The 12,734-nt window shown below is 33.9% G+C and overlaps 1 protein-coding gene across 3 annotated transcripts in view; it reads left to right on the plus strand.

Moving 5' to 3' along the window:
- The window catches only part of SCAP (SREBF chaperone), a 92,064-nt gene that overhangs the window by 44,588 nt on the left and 34,742 nt on the right, over positions 1-12,734 (plus strand). The window lies entirely within an intron of this gene.

A 12,734-nucleotide genomic window follows, 5' to 3' on the forward strand; every position in this document is an offset into this window, starting at 1 on the left:
AGAAAAATCAGATCAAAAAGGAAAGAAAACAAAATGCAAGCAAATAACAAAAAAAAGTGAAAATACTATTTGTGATCCACACTCAGTCCCTCTAGCCTTCTCTCTGGGTAAAGATGGCTCTATCACAAGACCATGGGAACTGTTTTGAATCACCTTGCTATTGAAAAGAGTGATGTCTATCAGAATTGATTATCAAATAATCCAGTTGTTGCTATATACAATATTCTCTTGGTTCTACTCACTTCACTTAGCATCAGTTCGTGTAAATCTCTTCAGGTCTTTTAGAAATCATTGGATAATTTCTTAACCTTCCGGGATATGTGGCACAATGCAAAGCCATGTTGTAAATGCTCCGTGTAATTTTGGAATTTTTGTATTTATTCCAATGTAAATCTTAATTCTTCAGTATATCAATATAGTTACCAGGATCCATCATCTCAATAAATCAGTTTTTTCTTTCTTTCTTTCTTTCTTTTTCTTTTTTTTTTTTTTCTTTTTCTGAGGCTGGGGTTAAGTGACTTGCCCAGGGTCACACAGCTAGGAAGTATTAAGTGTCTGAGACCAGATTTGAACTCGGGTCCTCCTGAATTCAGGGCTGGTGTTCTATCCACTGCGTCACCTAGCTGCCCCAATCAGTTTTTCTATAATCTTGCAAAAACTAGCATGGACCAACATCTTAACATCATATTCCACAATAAATTCATAATGTATATTTATCCTATTAATGATCATACCATGAAAAAATTAAAAGGAAGGAGATAATACTTTTTTTTTTTTGTTTTTTCTTTATATTCATTTATTTATTTTTATTGTTATAGCTTTTTATTTACAAAATATGTGCATGGGTAATTTTTCAGCATTGACCCTTGCAAAACCTTTTGTTCCAACTTTTCCCCTCTTTCCCCTCACTCCCTCCTCCAGATGGCAGGTAGACCAATCAATACGTTAAATCTATAGTTATTTTGTTGCACAAGAAAAATCAGACATAGAAATAAGGTAAAATTAACTTGAGAAGGAAATAAAAAATGCAAGTGGACAAAAACAGAGGGATTAGAAATGCTATGTTGTGGTTCACACTCATTTCCTAGAGTTCTTTCGCTGGGTGTAGCTAGTTCTCTTCATTATTGAGCAAATGGAACTGATTTGGTTCATCTCATTATTGAAGAGAGACATCCATCAGAATTGATCGTCATATAGTCTTGTTGCCATGTATAATGATCTCCTGTTCCTGCTCATTTCACTCAGCATCAGTTCATATAAGTCTCTCCAGAGCTTTCTGAAATTGTCCTGCTGGTCATTTCTTACAGAACAATAATATTCCATAACATTCATATGCCACAATTTATTCAGCCGTTCTCCAATTGATGGGCATCCACTCAGTTTTCAGTTTCTGGCCACTACAAAGATGGCTGCCACAAACATTCTTGCACATACAGGTCTCTTTCCCTTCTTTAAAATCTCTTTGGGATATAAGCTCAGTAGTAACACTGCTGGATCAAAGGGTATGCACACTTTGATAACTTTTTGAGCATAGTTCCAAATTGCTCTCCAGAATGGCTGGGTATATTCACAATTCCACCAACAATGTATCAGTGTCCTAGTCTTCCCATATCTCCTCCAACATTCAGCATTATCTTTTCCTGTCATTCTAACCAATCTGAGAAGTGTAGTGGCATCTCAGAGTTGTCTTAATTTGCATTTCTCTGATCAATAATGACTTGGAGCATCTTTTCATATGGCTAAAAATAGTTTCAATTTCTTTATCTGAAAATTGTTCATATCTTTTGAACATTTATCAATTGGAGAATGGCTTGATTTCTTATAAATTAGAGTTAATTCTCTATGTTTTGGAAATGAGGCCTGAGACAGTATACTATTCCCAGTTATGATTAAGAGATATATTCTTAACTAAACAATGGACAGAAGCAATTGCTAAGCATTAACTTTGTTGAAACCAAAAAACTTCTATACAAAATTAGTGCATCTAGGAGAAGAAAAGTTTAAAAAAAAAAAAAAAGTTCAAGTGGAAAATTTTTTTCTTTGTTTTTCTTGAATATCTTGGATGTGGTTTTGAAAGTATCCAAAATGCATAGATGGCTAACAAAAATACAGGAGACCAAAAGCTATTCTTTCCAGATAAATGATCAAAGGATATGAACAAATTTCTGGGGGGGGGGGGGAATTGCATACCATTAGCAAACATATAAAAGAATGCTCCAAATTACTAATAATAGAAATTAAAAAAAAAATTCAGAACTCCTTACACTCAACAAATTGACATAAAAATGATGAGAACAATTAATGTTGGGGTAGTAGTTAAGAACTAATGCATTGTTTGTGGGTCTTTGAATTAATATAGTCATTTTGGAATTATGCAAGTTAAATGGGGAAAAAAAGATGTCTATATCTTTTGCCTCAGACATAACTTTCGCGGAGATCATTGGTAAAAAGGAAGGTCTCATATATATCAAAATATTTAGAGCAGGACTAATTTTTCTTTTCTTTTTCTTTTTCTTTTTTTTTTTTTTTTTTAAGAGCAGATCATCTTTTTCTTTTTTCTTTTTAGAGTAGGACTTCTTGTAGCAGCAAAAAACTGGAAACAAAATGGTGCCCATTGATTGGAGGGTGGCTAAAATAAATTATTTATCAGTGTTTACCTACCTATCTATCTATGAATATAATGGAATATTAATGTGTTATAAGAAATGATGAATGTCAGTACTGAGAAATATAGAAAGATTTAGATGAACTAAGGAAGACATCTTCCCCGTCCATCATTTGCAGAGTTGGAAAGTCCATGAATCTGAAACTCTGTGTGTGTGTGTGTGTGTGTGTGTGTGTGTGCGCGCGTGCTCGCGCGTGCATGTGTGTGAAAGAGAAAGTGTGTTGGTTTTGTTGATTTCCCCTTTTTAAAAAAATTCCTTGTTATGAGGATACCTGTGTGTGTGGGGGAACTTAAGTGGTATAAAAAGAACAAAATATATAAACTATTTTTTAAAATTTTTCTTAAAAGAGAGTAATTTTCTTGGAGAAAGGAAGGATAGGCTTTTCAATAGTGGCAAATGTTCTAAAAATCTAGTTGAAGATAGACCTTCCAGTATTTTTGTTCAGTTGTCTCCAATTGTTCATAATCTCATTTGAGGTTGTCATGGCAAAAATACTGCAATGCTTTGCCATTTCCTTCTCCAGCTTATTTTACAGATAAAGAAACTGAAGCAAACTGCATTATTGGACTTGCCCTACATAGAATCACATAATAAGTGTCTAAAGTAAATTAGTATCTAAAACTGGTTTTAACTTAGATCCTCCAGACTCTAGGTCTAGCTCTCTCTCCACTTTATCACCTACCTTCCTCTTTTAATTTCCTTTCTCTTAAGTTGGTGTGTTCTTTGCCTCCTCCAGATGGTGTTGACATGCCAGTGTTTTTGTAAACTGTAGCTGTTAAACAAATTCTATCTCTATCTTGAAAACTCACAAAAAATCTGAGAGTTTTTACTGTCGTTGGATGTTACTATTACTGACTCTCAGAAATGATTTTTCTCTTTATAAGTTTCTGAACATTAATGAGAATGTTTCCTCATCTTAGTCATTTGTCTAATTTTTAAGGTTTTTTAAACATATCTTTGATATGTAAGTGATATTGAATTCCTCTGCTGTACATGCAGACATTGAGCAGATTTTTGTTGGAACTTTGTATTAATTTGTTTGGATGATCAGTGTTTAAGCTTCAAAAATTTCATGTTGCACAAGATGCGATTGTTTTCAAAAGGTTGTGTAATGTCATGAATTAATAACCCCAGGATTCCACTTTTTTTTTTCCCCACTACTAGATAATTAAATCAATTCATCTCTGCCAATGGAAGCTATATCTGTTTTTCAAAGAATAATTCAAAATGTTACTTCCTTTTTTACACTTTCACTGGTCCTTCCCTCCTTACCCTCAGAAATGACTTTTCTGCCTCTGAACTTATCACAGTATATTCTATGTCTGTGGTACTTGACTTACACTACCTTATTTTGCATACATAAATTATTTACCCTTCAAATGGGATATTCTTTGAGGGAAAAAATTCTCCCATAAGATTTTCCAGGATCCTCCAAATTAAGTCAGTATGTATGCTAATATTTGGTGATGTGGTCATGGGAGGAGGACAAAGAAAACTAAGTTTGAAGATATAGTTTGACATCAAAAGATAAGAATATAAAACCTTATAGACAATGTGGAAACCTTTAGAAGCACTGAAAATTGGATGTACCAGATTGGGGGAAGTATGTGGAAAAAATTTGTCTGTCATAATGGATGGACAGAAAGTAACTGATTACATATAACAGCACTTCAAATTAAAGCAACTCCATCTTTAAAAAAAAATAAGCTTCTGACTGAAAAAATTAACTGATTAAAAATTTTAAGTATCTTTTTTCCTAAGCAAGGATAAACGAAGCAAAATCAGAAATGTACTTCAGCCAGCAAGCCTACTCTTGACTATTAGAGAGAGCAACATTGGGTTAAAGTACAAGCAAAGCAATTAGTATGCAGTGAAGCTGAAATAAAAAAAAACCAGGATCTCTTTTCCAAGACCTAGCTAAAACTTGTGCACAATTATTCTTTGTGCAAATAGCAAACTAGAATTTGAGCTTTTTTTTTTTTCCTCTAAACCTAGCAGTTTTTATTAATGCAGACAAAATCTATTCTAGAAGACACACAGATTTAAAGGCATTCAAGAATAAATCGTCAAGATACCTCAAAGAAGAAAGCATATCAAAAGAGTGTAAAAGATTGCTGATAGTGCTTTTTTTTTTGGCGGGGGGACACTTGTTATTTTTGTTTTCTTATTACTATAAGATTTTTGAGTATACACAACTCATGGATACACACCACACATTAAAGGGTGTCTGATTAAAAGCAGAAGAGGAATAAGTTTAGATTTTGTGCATCATTTCTATTCTAGATCACATCATTGTGGCTTTATGACTTTCTGAGAAGTATAGAGAATATAAAATTAAGCTGTATTTAAAGGGGAAAAAATTCATTTTTGATGCATTAGTATCAAGAAAAGTGTTTTAGGTAGAAAGGCAAGTTTACCTTAAGGTAATGAAAGAAGTCCTTCATATAGTCCAAACAAAAGCAGAAATCCTTACTGTGAAAGTTCTGCATTTGTTCTTGATAGATTTTTTTTGTTTGTTTGTTTTTTAAGTCATGTCCAACTCTTTATGACTTCATTTAGTGTTTTCTTGGCAAAGGTACTAGAGTGGGTTGCATTTCCTTCTCCACCTCATTTTATAAATGAGGAAATTGAGGCAAAAACAGTTGCTTAGGGTCACATAGTTATTAGATAGAGAGGCCAAAAGGATGTCTTTCTGATTCCAGACTTGCACTCGACTATATCACTTTGCTGTTCTTCTTACCCAAGGTCCTCGGAGTCCAAAATACCTTATATTTATGTATTTATTTCATTATGTATTAATTCATTTTCTTTTTTCTTTCCTTACATGTTATCTCTCAATAGCATGTAAGCTCTTTGATGACAGTGACTATTTGCTTTTTGTCTTTGTCCTTAGAGTCCAGCATGTCCCTGGCACATGGTATTCAAATAGTAAATATTTGTTGATTGAGTCATCAAATGACTGGTTCTATGAGAAAATAAAATACAAACTATTAGGCGATTATTAGTGTTAGGCCCACTACTGCACATTTGCATTGTATTTTTAAGATTTGCAAAATACTTTTCATCACAATCACCTTGTATAGTTAGTACATTGTTGCTGTCATTTCTATATTACAGCTACAGAAACTTTTGTTGTGATTAAGTGATTTACTCATGAACACACAGCTTATAAAGGTCAGGTAATATTTGGGCCTCAGTCTGCTGATTCTAAGCCCAGTTATCTGTCCACTCCATCACATCCCTCATTGTTTAATGTTGTTTGTGAAAGGAAAAATATTTATTTCCCTTGCCCAAAGGCCAAATGTTTTGTTTTTTTCTTTTTATCAAAAAGATGTTACTCAACTTAGTTATGACACTTTTCCCCCATCTCTTTAAAAATAGGGAAGAACTGAGGTTGATTTGGATTCTTATCCAAGTAAAAAGATCTGATGTGGATATCCCATTCTATGGCTGTATCTGACAATGTATCCAATATTGAAACTTGATCTAACAAAAACTAGAGTGGCCCTCTCTTTTGATAGAATTATAGCTAGGGTATTTGAGACACGTAACCAATTGTTGCTTTCATTTTGTAGTTTGTGCTTCAGTGCTCAAAGACAAAGGTTATATTGAAGGCTGGGAGAACTGGTTAAAGTGGCCTTAACTTAGTGAGGGAGCTGCCTTCAATTAATTCTTCTTTTCTTCCTGACAAGCAGTGATTGCCTCCTTTGAGAAAGTCTAATGAAATCTGTAGCACATATAATTATGGTAAACTGGCTATCTTTATGATTTCTAGTAATTAGCAGAAACTTCTGCTGTTAATAAATATGACAACAATTGCATAGCACAATTTGCTACTGTTGTACACTGGGAAGTGTGGGTGCATGCTGTGGAATTTTGGAACTTTTTGGGCTTTCAGACCTAGTTTTGACTATCAGATACATAAGATAAAGAATAACTACAATTGATGCATTTAACTTATTTTTCCACAGCCTGTTCCCAAGCTAAGGCAAGTGATTCTGAATTATTAACCAAAAGAAGAGCTTTGAGTTACAAAAAGACTTCTGCTATCCAGGATTGAGGGACTTAGCCCCTCCATACATCCCTTCAAATCTATAGGATTTTAGATTTAAACCATAATGGACCTTAGGGGTCATTTAGTCTAACCTTCTTTATTTAATAGATTGACTTGAAGATGAAGAATCTCTTAAATAAGTTATCATTTTACATTTTTGTAGCCCTTTTCCTTCAGCCATTTCAGGTTTCTATTCCCATTGTAATGATCCCATGAAAAGCATTTAATTACATCTTTTCCTCCATTGATTTAAGAGTTCTACCTATTTCTTGGTGGCAGACTTAGTGGAGATTAAAAGAGAAATTCCTATGCTTATCTTTTCCCATATAGTTTTGAGTCTGATAATCTCAGATCCTAATGCCTTGATAATTGGCTCAGTGGATAGTGCACCAGCCCTGAAATCAGGAAGACCGGATTTCAAATTTGGCCTTATCCACAATCCAACAGCAACAGATACAAAGAGAAATTCCATTCAAAATAACGGTCGATAGCATAAAATATTTGGGAATATATCTACCAAAGGAGAGTCAGGAATTATATGAGCAAAATTACAAAACACTTTCCACAAAAATAAAGTCAGATTTAAATAATTGGAAAGACATTCAGTGCTCTTGGATAGGCCGAGCGAATATAATTAAGATGACAATACTCCCTAAACTAATCTATTTATTTAGTGCTATACCAATCAGACTTCCAAGAAACTATTTTAATAACCTAGAAAAAATAACAACAGAATTCATATGGAACAACAAAAGGTCGAGAATTTCAAGGGAAGAAATGAAAAAAAAATTAAGTGAAGGTGGTCTAGCTATACCTGATCTAGAACTGTATTATAAAGCAACAGTCACCAAAACCATTTGGTATTGGCTAAGAAATAGACTAGTTGATCAGTGGCATAGGTTAGGTTCACAGGGCAAGATAGTGAATAAAAATAGCAATCTAGTGTTTGACAAACCCAAAGATCCCAAATTTTGGGATAAGAATTCATTATTTGACAAAAACTGCTGGGAAAACTGGAAATTAGTATGGCAGAAACTAGGCATGGACTCACATTTAACACCACATACTAAGATTAGATCAAAATGGGTCCAAGATTTAGGCATAAAGAACGAAATCATAAATAAATTGGAGGAACATGGGATGGTTTACCTCTCAGACTTGTGGAGGAGGAAGGATTTGTGCCCAGGGGAGAACTAGAGACCATTATTGATCACAAAATAGAAAATTTTGATTACACCAAATTAAAAAGTTTCTGCATAAACAAAACTAATGCAAACAAGATTAGAAGGGAAGTAACAAATTGGGAAAACATTTTTACAGTTAAAGGTTCTGATAAAGGCCTCATCTCCAAAATATACAGAGAATTGACTTTAATTTATAAGAAACCAAGCCATTCTCCAATTGACAAATGGTCAAAGGATATGAACAGACAATTCTCAGAGGATGAAATTAAAACTATTTCCACTCATATGAAAGAGTGTTCCAAATCACTATTGATCAGAGAAATGCAAATTAAGACAACTCTGAGATATCATTACACACCTGTCAGATTGGCTAAGATGACAGGAACAAATAACGATGAATGTTGGAGGGGCTGTGGGAAACTGGGACACTGATGCATTGTTGGTGGAGTTGTGAAAGAATCCAACCATTCTGGAGAGCAATCTGGAATTATGCCCAAAAAGTTATCAAAATGTGCATATCCTTTGACCCAGCCATACTACTACTGGGCTTATATCCCAAGGAAATACTAAAGAAGGGAAAGGGACCTGTATGTGCCAAAATGTTTGTGGCAGCCCTTTTCATAGTGGCTAGAAGCTGGAAGATGAATGGATGTCCATCAATTGGAGAATGGTTGGGTAAATTATGGTATATGAATGTTATGGAATATTATTGTTCTGTAAGAAATGACCAGCAGGAGGAATACAGAGAGGCTTGGAGAGACTTACATCAACTGATGCTAAGTGAAACGAGCAGAACCAGAAGATCTCTGTACACTTCAACAATGATACTGTATGAGGATGTATTCTGATGGAAGTGGATATCTTCAACATAGAGAAGAGCTAATCCAATTCCAATTGATCAATGATGGACAGAATCAGCTACATCCAGAAAAGGAACACTGGGAAATGAGTGTAAACTGTTATTTTTACCTTCTGAATCCAATTCTTCCTGTGCAACAAGAAATTCGGTTCTATACACATATATTGTATCTAGCATATATTGTTATATATTTAACATGTATAAGACTGCCTGCCATCTGGGGGAGGAGGTTAGGGGAGGAAGGGAAAAAATATGAACAGAAGTAAGTGCAAGGGATAATGTTGTAAAAAATTACCCATGCATATGTACTGTCAAAAAAAAAAGTTATAATTATAAAATAAAATAAAAATTAAATTAAAAAAAAAATTTGGCCTTAGCCATTTTAACATCTCCTAACTGTGTGACCCTGGGCAAGTCACTTAACCTCAAAGGCTTCAGAAAGAAAAAAATTAAGTTATACATATATATATTTTTAAGATATATATTTCCATATGAGTCATCTTGGGAGAAGGGGAAAATCACTAAAAAAAAAAAAAGTTGAAAATAGTATACTTCAATCTGCATTCAGTCTCTATAGTTCTGGATATGGATGGCATTTTCCAACCAAAGTTAATTGGAATTGCCTTGGATCATGGCATTTCTGAGAAGAGTCAAGTCTGTCATAATTGATCATCACACAATCTTGCTGCTGTTGTGTACATGTTTCCTAGTTCTGCTTGCTTTAATTTTGTTTTAATTTTATTAACTTTATTCAGCTGAAAATGGGAGATGAGAAAAAGGGAAGAATTAATATAACTCTAGAAAATTGAATGTGGATAAATAGGTGATAGCCAGTGCTATTGATACATAAATTAGAAGTAGAAGTACCTTTTGCATAAAGATATTAAATTTAGATTTGGACATATATGGCATATATAAATTATGAAATTAATCTCTTTTCAAAAAATTATTTTCCCCAATTACATGTAAAATTGTTTTTAAAAATTATACTTGTACATTCTTTTTTTTTTTTTTTTCCATATTTGCTCATCATGTTGGGAGAGAAAAACCGAAACAAAAAGGAAAAGCCATAGGAGAAAATTTTTTTTAAAAGATTAGGAAAATGTTTTATAATCCTTAAAGCACTGTTTAGTTATGAATTGTTCTTCTGTAATCTTGGTCAGTTTTTCCTTTGTGCCTCAGTTTTTCTCTTTCTAAACTACAGGTAGTCTTATAAAAGTGTCAGAAATTTGTTTTACTACCTCTTTTTCATCTATTGTGTTCCTTTAAGGTTGAGTAATTATTCCTGTGAAATCTGTAATATGTTAAAGTTAAAAGATAGGCTTTGTTAGACTTGGACATTATAGAATGTATTAAAAAGGATGATTGGGACTAATAAGATGGTATATCATTTTGATGGGAAATATTCTTCAGAAGATTAAGAAAACTTTGTTGAGTATAAAAGAGGAGAACTCTTTCCCTTTTCAAATAGCTTTCTTCCCCTTTCTAAGAAAGCCCTATTTTAAAATACACACTCTTACAAAACCACAATTTTGTTCCAAATTTTTCTCTCTTCCTTCCCACCTTCTCCCTCCCCTAGATAAGAAGTAATCTAATATATTGTGTGTGCAATGTGCAATTCTTCTATTACATATTTACATATTTATCATGCTGCACAAGAAAAATCAGATCAAAAGGAGAAAAAAATGAGAGGAAAAAAAACAAGCAAGCAAACAGCAACAACAAAAAAGATGAAAATACTTTGTTGTGACCCACATTTGATCCCCACAGTCTACCCTCTGTATGCAGATGACTCTCCATCACAAGTCTATTGGAATTGACCTCAGTCACCTCACTGTTGAAGAGAGCCACGTCCATCCAAATTGATCATTGCAAAATTTTATTGTTGGCTATGTAACACGTTCTTTTGGTTCTATTCACTTCATTTAGCATCCGTTCATGTAATTCTCATCAGGCCTTTCTGAAATCATCCTACTGATTGTTTCTTATAGAACCATAATATTCTATAACATTCATGTACCAAAACTTATTCAGCCATTCCACAATTGATGGGTATCCTCTCAATTTTCAGTTTCTTGCCACTACAAAAAGGGCTGCCACAAACATTTTTGTATATGTCAATCCTTTCCCCTTTTTAATGATCTTTTTGGGATACAGCCCCAGTAGAGATACTGCTGGATCAAAAGATAAGCACATTTTTGATAACCCTTTGGACATAGTTCCATATTGTTCTCCAGAATGGTTGAATCAGTTCACAACTCCATCAACAATGTATTAGTATCCCAGTTTTCCCACATCCCCTTCAACATTTATCATTATCTTTTTTTATCAGCATAGCCAATATATGAGAGGTGTGTGGTGGTATCTTGTAATTTGCATTTTCTAATCAATAGTGATGTAGAGCATTTTTTTCATATGACTAGAAATGGGAAAGTCCCATTCTTTCTATTAATGGGAGCATATAACTTTTATTTTAAATTAGAAGACACGTGTTAGTTTATAATAATGTAAACCACTGCAGTCTTTTCATGATTTCAGTAACCCAGTGCATATGCTAAAGTCCTTAGGTACATCTCTCTTTATTATGCCTAACCTCAGGAATCAGCTGGTTTTGAGAGAATTATAGCAAATTGTCCTTCATTCTATCCTTTTTTTTTTTTTTTTTTTTTTACCTTGGATTTTTTTCCATAACTTTTTCCCCCTGCTGAGGGATTGCTCTGGTTTTTCTAATTATGAGCCTTTGAACATTGATTAACAAGAGTATTTTGTATTTTTTTAGTGGCCTTTATGAGTTTTTAAGTTCTTTGTGAATATACATTTTTATTTCTTCCTAACGTACCAAAAGAGAAACTGAGGCACACTGTGTTTAGTGATATATTCTAAAGTTTTATAGACGATCAGCAGTAGGGTTAAAATTAGGAATACTGTACTTGTTGTTTTCCAATCTCATGTCTTGTCCAACCTCCAGCTCTGAATCTCTTTGGTTCAGAAATGTTTCCTTTCCCTTACTGGCTTAGAGGGTGTGGATTTTTTATTCCACATTTTTCACTCTTTTGCTCTTAAATCCCTGCTCTATTTTTTTCTAAGTATCTTAGTGATAGGTAAATCAGTTTGTTTCTCCATTGATGACAGGGAACCACTGCACTTTATTGAATGGAGAGGTGAGGAGTGATTATGACATGATTAGACTGTCATTTAGGAAAATCACTTAGAAAGATGAGTTGAGGATCAAATGAATAGGAGAGACTTGTGGCAGGGTGTGCTTGTGTGCTTGCTAGTGCAGTAGTCCAAGTACTTAAGTGAAAAAGGCACATATCAAGGTGACAGCTATGTCAGAAAAAGGCAAAAACAGATCTTGGCAATTGATAGGATATTGACTATGATAGAGTGAGGAATTGAGGGTAACACCTCAGTTATGAGTGTGGATGACTGGAAAAGATGTTAGTACCTTAGGGAAGTTAGGGAGAAGGGATGGTTTGGGAGGAAAGAGAAGTTCATTTTGGAACATGGTTAATTGAGGTGTCTATGGGATATCCAGGTAAAGATACCTAATAGATAGTTGATGTAATGAGACTTGAAGTAGAAAAATCGGTGCCAGAAAAATAGGTCTGAGCATCATCTGCATAGATACAGTGATTGATTTCCATGGAAGCTGATATTATCTCAAAGCAAGGAGAATAAGGGAGAAGAATAGAATCCAGGACAGAAATGAGCAAATCTCAGGGCCCATAGGACTTGAAAGAAGATTCAGTTAGAGTCAGAAAATAAATAGTTAAGCTGGTTGGAGAACTAGGAGAGAGAATTCTGTATCATAAAAGCCCAGAGAAAAGACTATTTAGAAGGGAATGGTTAGTTGATAGTCATATGACAGATCAAGAAGCAGTACTGAGGAAGGACTATTAGATTGAGAAATTAAGACATCATTAGTAACTTTGGAGCCAGCATTTTTACTTACATTTTTTTTCCTTGAG

Source organism: Sminthopsis crassicaudata, chromosome 1 (genome assembly GCF_048593235.1).
Source record: "Sminthopsis crassicaudata isolate SCR6 chromosome 1, ASM4859323v1, whole genome shotgun sequence".
Classification (NCBI taxonomy): domain Eukaryota; kingdom Metazoa; phylum Chordata; class Mammalia; order Dasyuromorphia; family Dasyuridae; genus Sminthopsis; species Sminthopsis crassicaudata.